The following is a 12,755-nucleotide window of genomic DNA, read 5'->3' as shown; positions in this document are numbered from 1 at the left end:
TTTCCAGTGTGAGCAGAAAATATATGCCTAGTGTGATGGAAAAGAGCAAATAAGATTCAGTAACTGAGATGCCTGTATTTAGATTTTTATGTATACATGTCTACAGATACATCGTGTATATTGGGACTCATCCAGGACTCAGTAACCTGAACAAAAACATCTGGTGTACTATCTGGTTCATTTTATTAGTGGAGTATTTTTCTGGGGCTCCAGTTGCTGTTGTAGAATGGCATAGATTTCCTGTAAATCGTATGTCATATCTATAGCCCCATACATATGTCCTGAATATCCTAAAATAACACAAAACACCAGTGTTTAAACAACTGATACCTGAACAAAATGACTATTTTAGAGTGACATAAATTTATTTCTAGGTTCTATTGACTTTATTGATGAACATCATATTGAGTTGTCCAAATATAGGCACCTAATTTCATGTGAGACACCATGGCGCTTTCAAGACATTTGCATGGGGCTATCAGATATGGCACAGGGTTATGGGTTTCCTGCATGACACTGGAACAACACCTGGAAACCAGACACCACATCTGAATTGACACTGGATCCTTGTGTTCAGACCACTGTAGCCCTTCTTAGATGCCCATTGATAATAATAGGAGACAAATGTCTACTACTAGGACACATATGGACATGTACACACAACTGTCTAATATTGAGCTGATTCTTCCCCTGGGTGCTTGATTCAGTTGCCTGATCATAAGCTCCTTGTGCTATCTGAGGAGCCCTAGTATACAAGACATTTAGAAGAGGAGAGGAGAGGAGAGGAGAGGAGAGAAGAGAAGAGAAGAGAAGAGAAGAGAAGAGAGAAGAGAGAAGAGAGAAGAGAGAAGAGAGAAGAGAGAAGAGAGAAGAGAAGGGGATTAGAATAGTTCAGTTGGAAGGGACCTACAAAGATCATCTAGTCCAACTGCCTGACCTCTTCAGGGCTGACCAAAAGTTAAAGCATGCTACTAAGGGTATTGCCCAAATGCCTCTTAAACACTGACAGGCTTGGGGCATTGACCACCTCTCTAGGAAGCCTGTTCCAGTGTTTGACCTCCCTCTCGGTAAAGAAATACTTCCTAATGCGCAGTCTAAACCTCCCCTGATGCAGCTCTGGACCATTCCCACGCATCCTGTCACTGTATACCAGGGAGAAGAGATCAGCACCTCCCTCTCCACTTCCCCTCTTCAGGAAGCTGTGGAGAGCAATGAGGTTGCCCCTCAGCCTCATTTTCTCCAAACTAGACAAACCCAGGGTCCTTAGCCACTTCTCACAGGACATGCCTTCCAGCCCTTTCACCAGCTTTGTTGTCCTCCTCTGGAAACATTTGGGTACCTTAACATCCTTCTTAAATTGTGGGGCCCAGAACTGCACACAGTGCTCAAGGTGAGGCTGCACTAATGCTGAATACGTCCTATCACTGGATACCAGGGAGAAGAGATCAGCACCTCCCTCTCCACTTCCCCTCCTCAGGAAACTGTAGAGAGCAATAAGGTCACCCGTCAGCCTCCTTTTCCCCAAACTAGACAAGTCCGGGGTCCTTAACCACTCCTCATAGGACGTTCCTTCCAGCCCTTTCACCAGCTCTGTTGCCCTCCTCTGGACACATTCAAGGACTTTAATATCCTTCTTAAATTGTGGGGCCCAGAACTGCACACAGTACTCAAGGTGAGGCTGCACCAACACTGAATGCAGCAGGATAGTCACCTCTCTTGACTGTCTGGTTATACTGTGTTTGATGCACCCCAGGATGCGGTTTGCCCTCCTGGCTGCCAGGGCACGCTGCTGGCTCATATTGAGCCTGCTGTCAACCAGCACCCCCAGATCCCTTTCTGCAGGGCTGCTCTCCAGCCACTCCTCTCCCAGTTTATACTTGTGCCCGGCATTACTCTGTCCCAGGTGCAGAATCCGGCATTTGTTATTGTTAAATATCATGCCATTGATGATTGCCCAATGCTCCAATCTATCTAGATCCCTCTGCAAGGCATCTTGCCCTTCAAGAAAGTCAACAGCACCTTCCAGTTTGCTATTGCCAGCAAACTTACTAATGGAGCATTCAACTCCTATATTCAGAACTTCCTGGTCATATGCTGTTGCTGTTCCTAGAAAACATTTGCTGTTGCAGACTTGGGCAATGCAGACAGGATATTGGCATGAAAGGAGTGGGGTTTTAACAGCATTGTCTTTTCAGCAAGGTAGGATGCCAGTTTTCCAGAAAACTTTGTTCTTTATCCTGGTGAAGGATGTTTAGTATGGTGTTGTAGTAGGTTAACCTCAGCCAACTGCTAAGCACCACACAGCCGCTCACTGAGGGACTGCTCTCATTCCAGTGGGACAGGGGAGACAATAGGAAAAACAAAAGGAAAAAAACCCTTATGGGTCAAGATAAAGATAGTTTAATAAACAAAGGAACAAGAAAGAAAAAAAACAAACACCCAAGTGATGCAACTGCAATCATGTACCACCTCCCCCAAATAGATTGATGCCAAGCCAGTCTCCCAGGAATGGCTACCTTCCCCAAAAAACTCCTTCCCCCACTTTTTATTGCTTAGCATGATGTTATATGGCATGGAATATCCCTTTGTTCAGCTCAGGTCCGCTGTTCTGCATGTGACCCCTCACAAGTTCTTGTGTACCCCCCAGCCTACTCACTACAGGGGCAAAGTGGGGAAAAAGATAAAACCTTGACACTCTGTAAGTACAGCTCGGCAATAGCTAAAATGATGGTGTTTTATCAACACTGTTTTAGTCAAAAATCAAAATCACAGCACCATATGGGCTGCTATGGAGAAAATCAACTCCATCCCAGCCAGACCCATTACAGGTATTCACCGGGTAAAGTGCTTTACCAGTTTGGACAGCTCCTTTAAGTGTTATTAGATTAGCTTTAACAATGTCAACTTTTATTGGCCTATGATATTGCTTCATTTTGAAACCTGGAGGCTACTATGGGGGGATTCAATTCTGTCTCAAGACATATAAGTTTGTGTGTCTAAAGGTAACTAGACTTCAAAAGCTCATTAGTCAGTGTAAAACCTGAGACATTCAGCTCACTCATCAATGGTATCTTAGGTGGGATATAGTTGCATGAAATTAGCCACGAGAAACTGAAAACAAATCAGTTGGGTTCAAAGATGTGACACGGGTGTCAGTGAGAACTGAAGACTTCTGGAAACTGTAGTGGAAGGCCAGTCTGGACACTCTGCAGCACTTAAAATGACATTAGGAATCAGTTCAGTTGGGTTAATACGTACCCCACTAGTGCTGTTTGATATGCTCAGTTACCTGAGACACCCCCAGCGACTTGGAGATTTCACACAAGACTTCCAAGGGACCCTCACCCTTCTGTAGAGGCAACTGGAAGCCAGGCAGGATGCCCTAAAGCATCTAAGACAACATTATTGTCTTAGGCAGTTGTATCTAAACTCTACTTTGTATTGAATCCTGCACCTTGAATCCATCCAAGACCTCATCTTTTCATGGGTGACAAATGAGGAATGATGTGTGATGAATAAGTTTTTGTGATAACCTCACAGTTTCCTCCTTCTCTGTATTTTCTTAGAAAAGAGATTAAATAATCACAAATTTTTTTGCTTTTATTTTCTGTTTTAACGAAACTTGTCTTATGTCACTGCTGGAAATGAGGACGTGTTTTCTGGAGTGGAATCAATATGGTCATTTTGCCAAGACCTGTAATTTAGGCTTTGATTGAACTTCTTACCTCTTTGAGGATTAAAAGCCTGGGAAAGCTTAGATCAGTAAGCAGTAGAGAGAAGCTAAAACTGCTGTTCAGTAAAAAATTCATTCATTTTCTCAGTGTTCACTGTTTGAAATCTCTTTATAGTTGTATAATCAAAGTGAAGTTGCTTTATGTAGACACCTGCAGGAATTATACCATCCAAGAATCTGATCCTCAGTGAAAAAGTATAAGCAGCTTATTTCTGAGTATTGCCCAAGCCCCAGTAATTGATATCCAAGATGCTTCCAAGTGAAGACTATAATTTCATCCATTAGCAAGACACTATCAAACCTTCACCTTTCCCCAGTGTTAAGCTAAACATTCATACTACCAGATTTATTTGAAAAATGGAAGATAATTTTACATATAATCCTTGTGCTTAGGCAACTTTTTAACAACACAGTTCTACCTACAGTAAAGGGAATATTAAGGCTATAAAAGACAGCCTAGAAATTGAAGATTTTTCTTTGTTTTTTTAGCAGGGATGAAAAGTCAGCCACATCTCACCTCCAGAACCTCCATCCATGAAGTAGATCTAAGTAAGATTTCTGTGACTTACTAAGCAATGATGAGCAGTTTGGGATCTTATGCAAGGACACTAATCACTGCAGTAGTGCTGCAGTAGGGAAGTAATGTGAGTTATGTGATGACTGTGTTTGTAAGCCTCCAGCTCCCAAAAGCTTCTGGCTAACTCTTGAAGTCAACTTAATTATTAATTAAAAAAAAAAAAAAGATAAAAATTACACCTCAAGCTATGATCTGACCTTGAAAACCAGAATGAAACTAAGAATCCAAAGTTCATTATACATTATAATTTCTTTACTTAGAAGTTATCTATATTTCTTGTCATAGTAGTCTGTTTTTCATAGCTCCTGACCATGATTTCTGATAAAATCTTGCAATATTCTTATGTTGCAGATATTTAGTAAGAAAGTACTTTTAAACTTATACTGCAAAAGAATATTTTTGATTGTGTAGTTTGCAATTGTCTTGAATTATACTACCTTCAAGATTAATCCAGGGTGGAAACAAATGTCAAGAAATCTGATAAGTGAATTATAATTTCTCAATCAATTGGCTTAATAATTCTATGGTTTTGACTTGTATCTGTTGTGTTCATTTTAATATGAGTTTCATGATGAAATTCAGGAATAACAAGGAAAATGCTTGCATGCACGCAGGCAAAGTAGGTCTGTTTAGCACTGTTGACACATAGCAATGAAATGTGACTAATTTTCCTGGCCAAAAAGCACCATATTTATTTATTTATCTAGATTTCTGTCTGTCTGTCTATCTATCTATCTATCTGTCTATTTATTTGTTTATTTATTTTAGGAAAAAAATGCATGTCAGTATCCAGGCAAACCCAGCCTTTTTGTAATTTTCTTTTACTCTTTAGTTTATTACAAAATATTTGAAATTGTGTATTGTTACAGATCTACCTTAGAGCCTACTGCTGACAGTCTATTTGTCAGAAACCAGCATGTTAGAAAACATTTATAGCCTGAGTTGCTTATCTCTTGCTCAAAATTTCACAGAAGTATATTAGTCATGGTGAGACCTTTATCTACAGGAAATTCTTGCAAAAGCCAAGGGGTGAGGAACAAAAGTACAGGAATACACAGAGAAAGCAAGAAGGAAAACACGTAAAGGCAAGTAACAGCGACTTCTGTCAGGAAGCAAATCACTTTTCAGCTCAGTTCAGAGCAGTGAGGTGAACATGGAAATCTATAGGGAAACAAGAAATAACACTTTCAGATCCTCACTCCAAAAACACCAGAAGAGTAAGGGAGACAATTAGATTAACATAGCCCATAACTTGTTTGTTAAGAAAGTCATAGAGCAACACGTTGTTCAGCAACAAAGAATCGAAATGAGGTTTTCAACTTGTGTTAGAGGTTTTGCTTTAACTAGGAGACAGTCATCTAATGCTTTCCTTTAGGAGGTGTATAAATATATGTAATTAAATTCTTGTATGCTAAGGCAAAAATACCATTTGTCATGAATCAGTATTCAATGATATCCTTTCTCTGGAACTATTACACACAATTTGGGGCCCTTATGCTTGAAAGACACGTCTTTCATGTGTTTCTGGAACCTATAAAATTTTTAATACTAGTGGCAATTACTGATTGTCAGCTGTACTATTGGATATATCTCAGGCTATAACATTTCATCAATGCTTTCAGTCTTTGTATATTGCACTGTGGTACAATATGTTTACTCCACATAAAGCTACTTCCATGCTGTAAGAAGTCCTTATAAAAATGTCTTGTTAAATGAAGGAGAGTGATTTTTAAGTTTCTTGTTAATCTTTAATTAATAACAAAATTAGATATTGGAAGTATTAGATATTTTATTCAACCATTTAATTGGTTTTTTTAATGTAATTTTTTAAGTAGTCCCACAAACTATATACAGTCTTCTAAAATGCATCACAGTCTGTAAATTTATCTGTACTCTTTCTTCCTCAATGTTTATCCTTCATCTAATTTGGTTGCCTTGTTTTTTTTTTCCAAAGAACCTAAATCTAAACCTAAACCTCAATGTTCGTTTGATAATGACTTCTAACAGACCATTATCTTTTAAGATCTGCCAGTGAGCAATCTTTTAATGCACTTAAGAATTTTTTTTATTGGTATAATAGAGTGCAAATTTTTAAATCAGAACTGGTTTCAAAACCACAGGAAGGATCAAGTATGGGATGGTACTACCTACCATTGTCAATGATTAGAATAAATTATTTTTTATGTTATGAGTAAGAAAGTTTTATTTCATATTAAAATACATTCTATTTAAAACAATTTTATGCATGACAGTATTATCCAAAAATAGTTTTATTGTTTCCACATAAAGATAACTGCCACTTTTTTTACTATTTCTTATGATAGACATATGCTAAAGTTATTTCAGGATACCCTGACTGAGAAAAAGACTGTTATTCACCAGTGTGGCAGAAAAATTTCTCCTTGCATCAAGAAAGAAAGGCAGCAACAGGTTTATATGATTATTCCCCTAATGTTAGGTTGTTTACCACTCCTTTTAACCAACATTCTTCTTTCAGGATAAACTATCCCTTTTTGTGGTATTTGAACCTTAAAAAGCAGTAAATTATTTTGGGTTTATACGCAGAATGAAAACTATTTTAAACACTACCATCAGCAGTACCAAAAAGAAAAGGCCTCAACCTCTTTTCTTTTTGTGAAAGAGTTAATGCTTTCTATTAGTCTGTTAGCTGTGATACAAACATTAAAAAGTTCTGGCACTAAATCACACATAAGAAAGTAGTATGTCTGTTAAATATTGCTGAAATATATTACAACTAACCATGGGTTTAACAACCATGGTTGTTAACAACCAAACCAATATGGACATTGCTTTTTACTTTAACAGCTCCTGTGTTTTACTCAGATCTTAAAATAATAACAGAGTTAATAAAATGTTGAAGTTTTAGATGAAGACAATCTTCCCTGAAAAACAAATTTAAATCTTGGTAATATGTTTCACTGTTTACAAGAAACGGTTATTAAATTTATCTAAATTGGTTGTTTTGTTTGTCTCCATAACTACTTCGTCTATTATAACTGGGTTTTAATGCTTTGATTTTTATTAGTAAAGTAGTTATCATCACTGAATTTTTCATAACACAGAAACACCAGTAAACAGCCCACAGTGACAAGGATAGCTGCTGTCTTTGAGTTTAAATAATTGGGTAGCATATGTGAGAAATGAATCTTTTGCCTACTCTAGATAAAAAAATTGTATCCAAAAATAAAAAGAGGACTGGCTGGATGTCTCTGGTAGCTAGCAATGTCCCCACACAGGTTCCGAATGCATTTCAGTGTATTCCTTCACCTGTATGCACAGATGTGATCTGTGATTAGATTAATCTTAGCACTGGGATTGTTTTGAATGCTATTTACCTGAGTGGTAGGTAAGTACAAAGTATAGAAACATCTGTGCGTTATGCCTATTTAGTAGATTATCTTGAAGCAGTCCAAGGCAATTTCTTTCTCAAAAGTCTTCAAATGTAGATAAGATGAAAAATATTAACATAAAATGTTACTTATTAATACAGTAATAAATTAAACTGATGAATTCTTAGTAATCCTGTTATTGTTTTGTTTTGTCTTTTCATTGTCTTTCATTTCTGGAGTTCCAGCTAAGGGAGAGCTGTTTCTTGACTCAAAGTCCTGTATACTCCATGGAAAAACTCATGCTGACAGCAAGGAGCTTTTGGCAGAGCCCTAAATTCTTTTCTTCTTCCCTGGAAAAAAGAAGTCCTGAGCTTATCTTCTTGACTCTCTGATAAATCACCTACATTGCTTGTCATTCAAAAAAAGAGGAAAAAACCAGAAGTGAAATACATTAAGACTGTTTTCAATGTATTTCAAACTCTCTACAGAAAATGAAAATCCCAAAGCACCCTGTGCTTTTTTCCTTTCCACAATGGTCCAATAGGCTGCTGTGGTTATGTCAAGGGGCTAGGAATGCAATTGTTTTCCACCAGATGTTTTCCCTGAGCTGTAGAACCTTTATGTGGCAAAGAGTTGGAGCAATGGCAGATGGTGTTGCTGTATTATATCCTTTAGAGTTTGTCTAGGTACCATTTCCACGCATCCTAGGTATACTTCCTTGCAAAGAGATCCTTGTCTGCAGGAGCAAGGACATGACTGTTATTCCCAAATACTCCTTGAGACTCAGGAAGTGGAAAAGGCACAAAGGCAACTTGTTTTCTTTTTTTGCGTGCAACTTCATGATCTGCAGTCATAACTCTACATATCTTAATACCAATTGCTGTAACTTTCATTCTTATTATTCTTCTTCCCCTCTATCAGTGTTCATCTTTCTAACAAACTTCCTCCATATCTTCCTGCCTTACTGAATACAGACTCAGCCATCCAAATGGTATCAGGATAATTCAGTTATGATATACTGAAACTTGACTTGTACTTATTTTTTTTACGATTAAACAAACAAAATTACTACTAAGACACAATACATACAAAGGAATGTGAAAATGGCAGTCTAGTTATCACACAAAGTTAACAGATTGCCCCAACAGCAAAACCTTTCATAATAAAATTTCAGTACTTCCAAACTTTATAGCACAAAGCAAACAAAAATGTGAATCATACTAATTACTAGCCACAGCATAAGGACATAACACTATGGAGCCAGTTCTGTCTGCAAACACACATGTGGCTTCCACACTGTTTGAATTATATAAATTATCTTCATTTCTATATGCAGCATGGACTCAAAGTTAATTGCCTGTTACACTACCAAAGGCAAAGATGAGTACATATTACCTGGTGTGGCAGGGAAAGAAATTTTTAACAAAACAGGAAAAATACCTCTCGTGTGTTATAATTCATGTTTCCAAACAGAAAAAAAAAAATATATATGCTCTGCCACCATAAATAAACTAATTGGAAAGAACTGTTACAGAAGCTGATTTAAGGTTATCAGAGAAAAAAAGATGGAAATAACCTAATACAACATAAAGACATTTTGTCTACTGACTTGGAAAATGCAGCTGTGGTCCCCAAAGTTTGTAGGCATTTTCCATCCTCACTGGGGAAGTTATAAAATATATAGGTTTCACCATTTTCCAGAAGCAATTAACATCAGACTAAAAGAAAAAAATCACCACAGGATGGACTCAGAAAAAAAAAAAAAAACAAACAAAAAAACAACAGAGAGAGAACCTTGTAGCTATTAAAGGGTAAATCGGTTAACACTTAAAAATATCTTAATAATATGCTTTTTCAGTAGTTGATTTAAAGATTAACCAGCCTTCCAATTCCCTGTGTGTCATAAACTGTGCAAAAACCAAAGCAAAGAAACTGTGAATGCCTCCCACTCCTTTCTAACTATAAAGTATGGTATATGAGTTACGAATGTGCATGAGAAAATGTTTCAGAAAAAAATAAGTAACTTAATTGGCTGAAGCCCATAAAGCTAAAAAATACTGTGTGAATTAGGTTGATGAAAACGAGAGAAGCTCCACTTGTATTTATTCAGTCAAGAATGCATACTTGTGACCGCTCAAATACTATCTCTATGGACATATATCTGAATTACATGTGTAACTGATTTTGGCCCAATATATTTGTCTCAGTGTCAAAATTTCCTTTTCCAGTACAAAGAGCACTGGACTTCAACTGAAGTTTTACTCTGGTCTAAGTGGTGAGAGTTAGCCACAACCCATAGGAACAAATGCTAATTTCACAGTTTTCGGAAGGTATAATGCAGCAGTACAGACTACTTACCTTATGATTCCCCAAAACTGGTGCCTGCACTTTTTCCTTGCTGCTGTGACCATATTGGACACTACTGTAGTCGTGCAGCAAGATTGAACTGGGTATGTCTGCCTAGGTATAACAGGCAGATAATTAAAGACCATATCCAAAACAAAACCTTTCTCAACAGCTATAGAGCAATTTATGGTCAATACTAATTGCTTAAATAGCCATAGTCTTAATTGTTGACAACGTTGCATGAGAGAGTACTTAAAAAGGACACTTAAACAATCAGATTAGGTTTGTGAATCATCGTCTGAGACTCTGATGCTTAAACCCCTTTCTTGCTGGGTATGACAGACCATGTCCTATCTGTATCGGGACAGGTAGGGAACTAACACATACTTACATATTTAGTCAGAAATAATCTGGGCCAGAAAGCACTAAGTAACATGTTCAGAAATGATGCATTACTTTCTTATATTCTTACAGTTTTAAATAATTCCCATCAAAGTTCTCCCATTTCCTATTTCACAGTCTACTATGATTTTAAGTAGGAGGGAAAACCTGGAGTAGGGCAGGTCCAAGCAGTCAAGGTTCTTGGCCATAGATTCTGCATATGAGGATGAGAGATTTTTCCAGAGTGTCCCTAGTAATCTACAGAGCTTAAGGCTGGGTGCTATTGCTGCTGTCTTCATTCAGCCGGTAATACAGGTCTCAAAACTGGGCTCCAACTGCTGAAATTAGAGGTTTGAATAACTTGCTTTAAGAAATGTATAAATAAAGATAATATTGCTATAACTTCTAATTTAGATAATTTTTGCTGGAGCAGCTAATCTTAGGACTTTTCTTAAATTAACAGAGATTTAAATAAAAACTATATATATTTTTTTTTAATAAAAACTATATATTAAAATGAAATAATAAGTTCTTCATTTCCTTAAAAATATTATACAAATTTTACTGAAGACTCAATCATAACAAATAAAAAATACTTCTTCCATCTCCCCATCACTGGAAAATATAAAATAAGGGAGACACTATTGGAACTAAGATCAGAATCTTTTTGATTATAAGTGATTGTTACAGTGCCAGAAAATTTCAGCAAAAGTTACATTTTTCTGTAAAAACCATGAATTCTTTGAAAGGCCCTTTTATTTTTGAAAAGGAAGAACTATCAACCTCTAATACTAAGTGCCTCACAGTACAACTTAATGGCATATGAATTCTGATTAAGAAAGTTTACAAGCTATCCTCACGTGTGACACCACAAAAACGACAGGTGGTTGAGCTAAACTGCAGAATACTCTGTCATTTTTTCAAAGTGGGTTTTCACCTATATTTTGCCATGAGGTTAATATGCCTTTTAGAATTATAATCACCTAAGTTTTCTGAAGTCTTCTAAAATCTGGGTTTCTATGGAAAGTGTAGGTAATTCTTTCTTCTGTGCATTGCAGTATGTTTCATTTATAGCGCTATTTAATTAGCTCTTCAACTACCTAAATTCCCTGTTGTACAAGTTCACATCACCCAGAAGTCTCAACAACCCATTGTCACCCACTTTTCCCAGATCTTTTATTAAAAGCATGTATTTTAGCCATTAATGTTTTCTTTGAGAAGCTCAAATTAGCTGGCAGAAGAGGGACAACATCCATGTAATACTGCCACCTGACAATCCAGTCTCTGAAATAAATGAAAAGATGTAGACAGTCAAAAAGGTATAATAGTATCAAATCTGTAGAGGTGGGAATGGCTGTGAATAAAGTGACTTTCTCTATATAATAGTCATGTTCTAAATTTGGTACTGTGAGTGGGAGAAAGCTACTGATGACTCTTACCATCCTTGAAAATGTAGGCTTATATAATGCATGCACATGTGTCACTGAAGCCTATTTGTTGAGGATTTATCATAAATCTGAAAGAAAAAAGCCCTGCAGCGACTGCAAAAGCTAGTACATCTGGAAAGGCAAGGCAAGGCAAGGGAAGGAAAGGAAGGGTGAGAGAAAGGAGATAATGTAAGGGTGAACATCTCAGTTCTTCAGCTTTACTTTCTGGTTTTAGCATATAGAATAATGTTCTTCAATTCTAACATATACCAAAGTGCCCACTTTACAATTAGTACCCCCTAAACCATTCCCCTGACAAATACAAATTACTCTGCACAACCATTCTATAAAGTTGGAAAAGCCAAACGGGGTGGAGGGGTGAAGGATAAAAAAGACAAAAAAGAAATAAAGCTATGAGAGGTTTTCTAGGCAGCATTTTCTCTTAATATCACTAAACTTTCAAAGCCATGTTGTGAACAGCGGTAGCTGTTAAGAGGAAGTTCCCTCAGTGTGACAAATAGCTATAGGCTGCAGGGATTTATACTTTTTTTTTGGCCTTTATTTTTGGCCCTCCATTAGAGATAATTGTCTATTTTCCCCATAGCAACCAGGAAAAAAAGGGAGATTAAGAACAAGCTACTTGCCTGAGGCAAAGCACCTTCTACTTTTTAGGTTGCTTGACTTACTTGCTCAGGTAAATGACTCATAGTGTTTTAGAAGAACCTCACAGTAAAATGGGCTATGGCATTGACCTGTCAGTAACATCCTTTTTGCCCCCAACTCCTCCTCCTCCTTTTCATAAAAATATTAAGGTTGGAAAAGACCTTTAAGATCATCGAGTCCAACCATTGACCCAACACCACCATGCCCACTAAACCATGTCCCTAAGCGCCTCATCTACCCATCTTTTAAATACCTCCAGGGATGGTGACTCAACCCCT

Source organism: Pygoscelis adeliae, unplaced genomic scaffold (assembly GCF_000699105.1).
Source record: "Pygoscelis adeliae isolate BGI_AS28 unplaced genomic scaffold, ASM69910v1 Scaffold17, whole genome shotgun sequence".
In the NCBI taxonomy this organism is placed as follows: Eukaryota; Metazoa; Chordata; class Aves; order Sphenisciformes; family Spheniscidae; genus Pygoscelis; species Pygoscelis adeliae.
Note: the sequence above shows the minus strand (reverse complement) of the source record.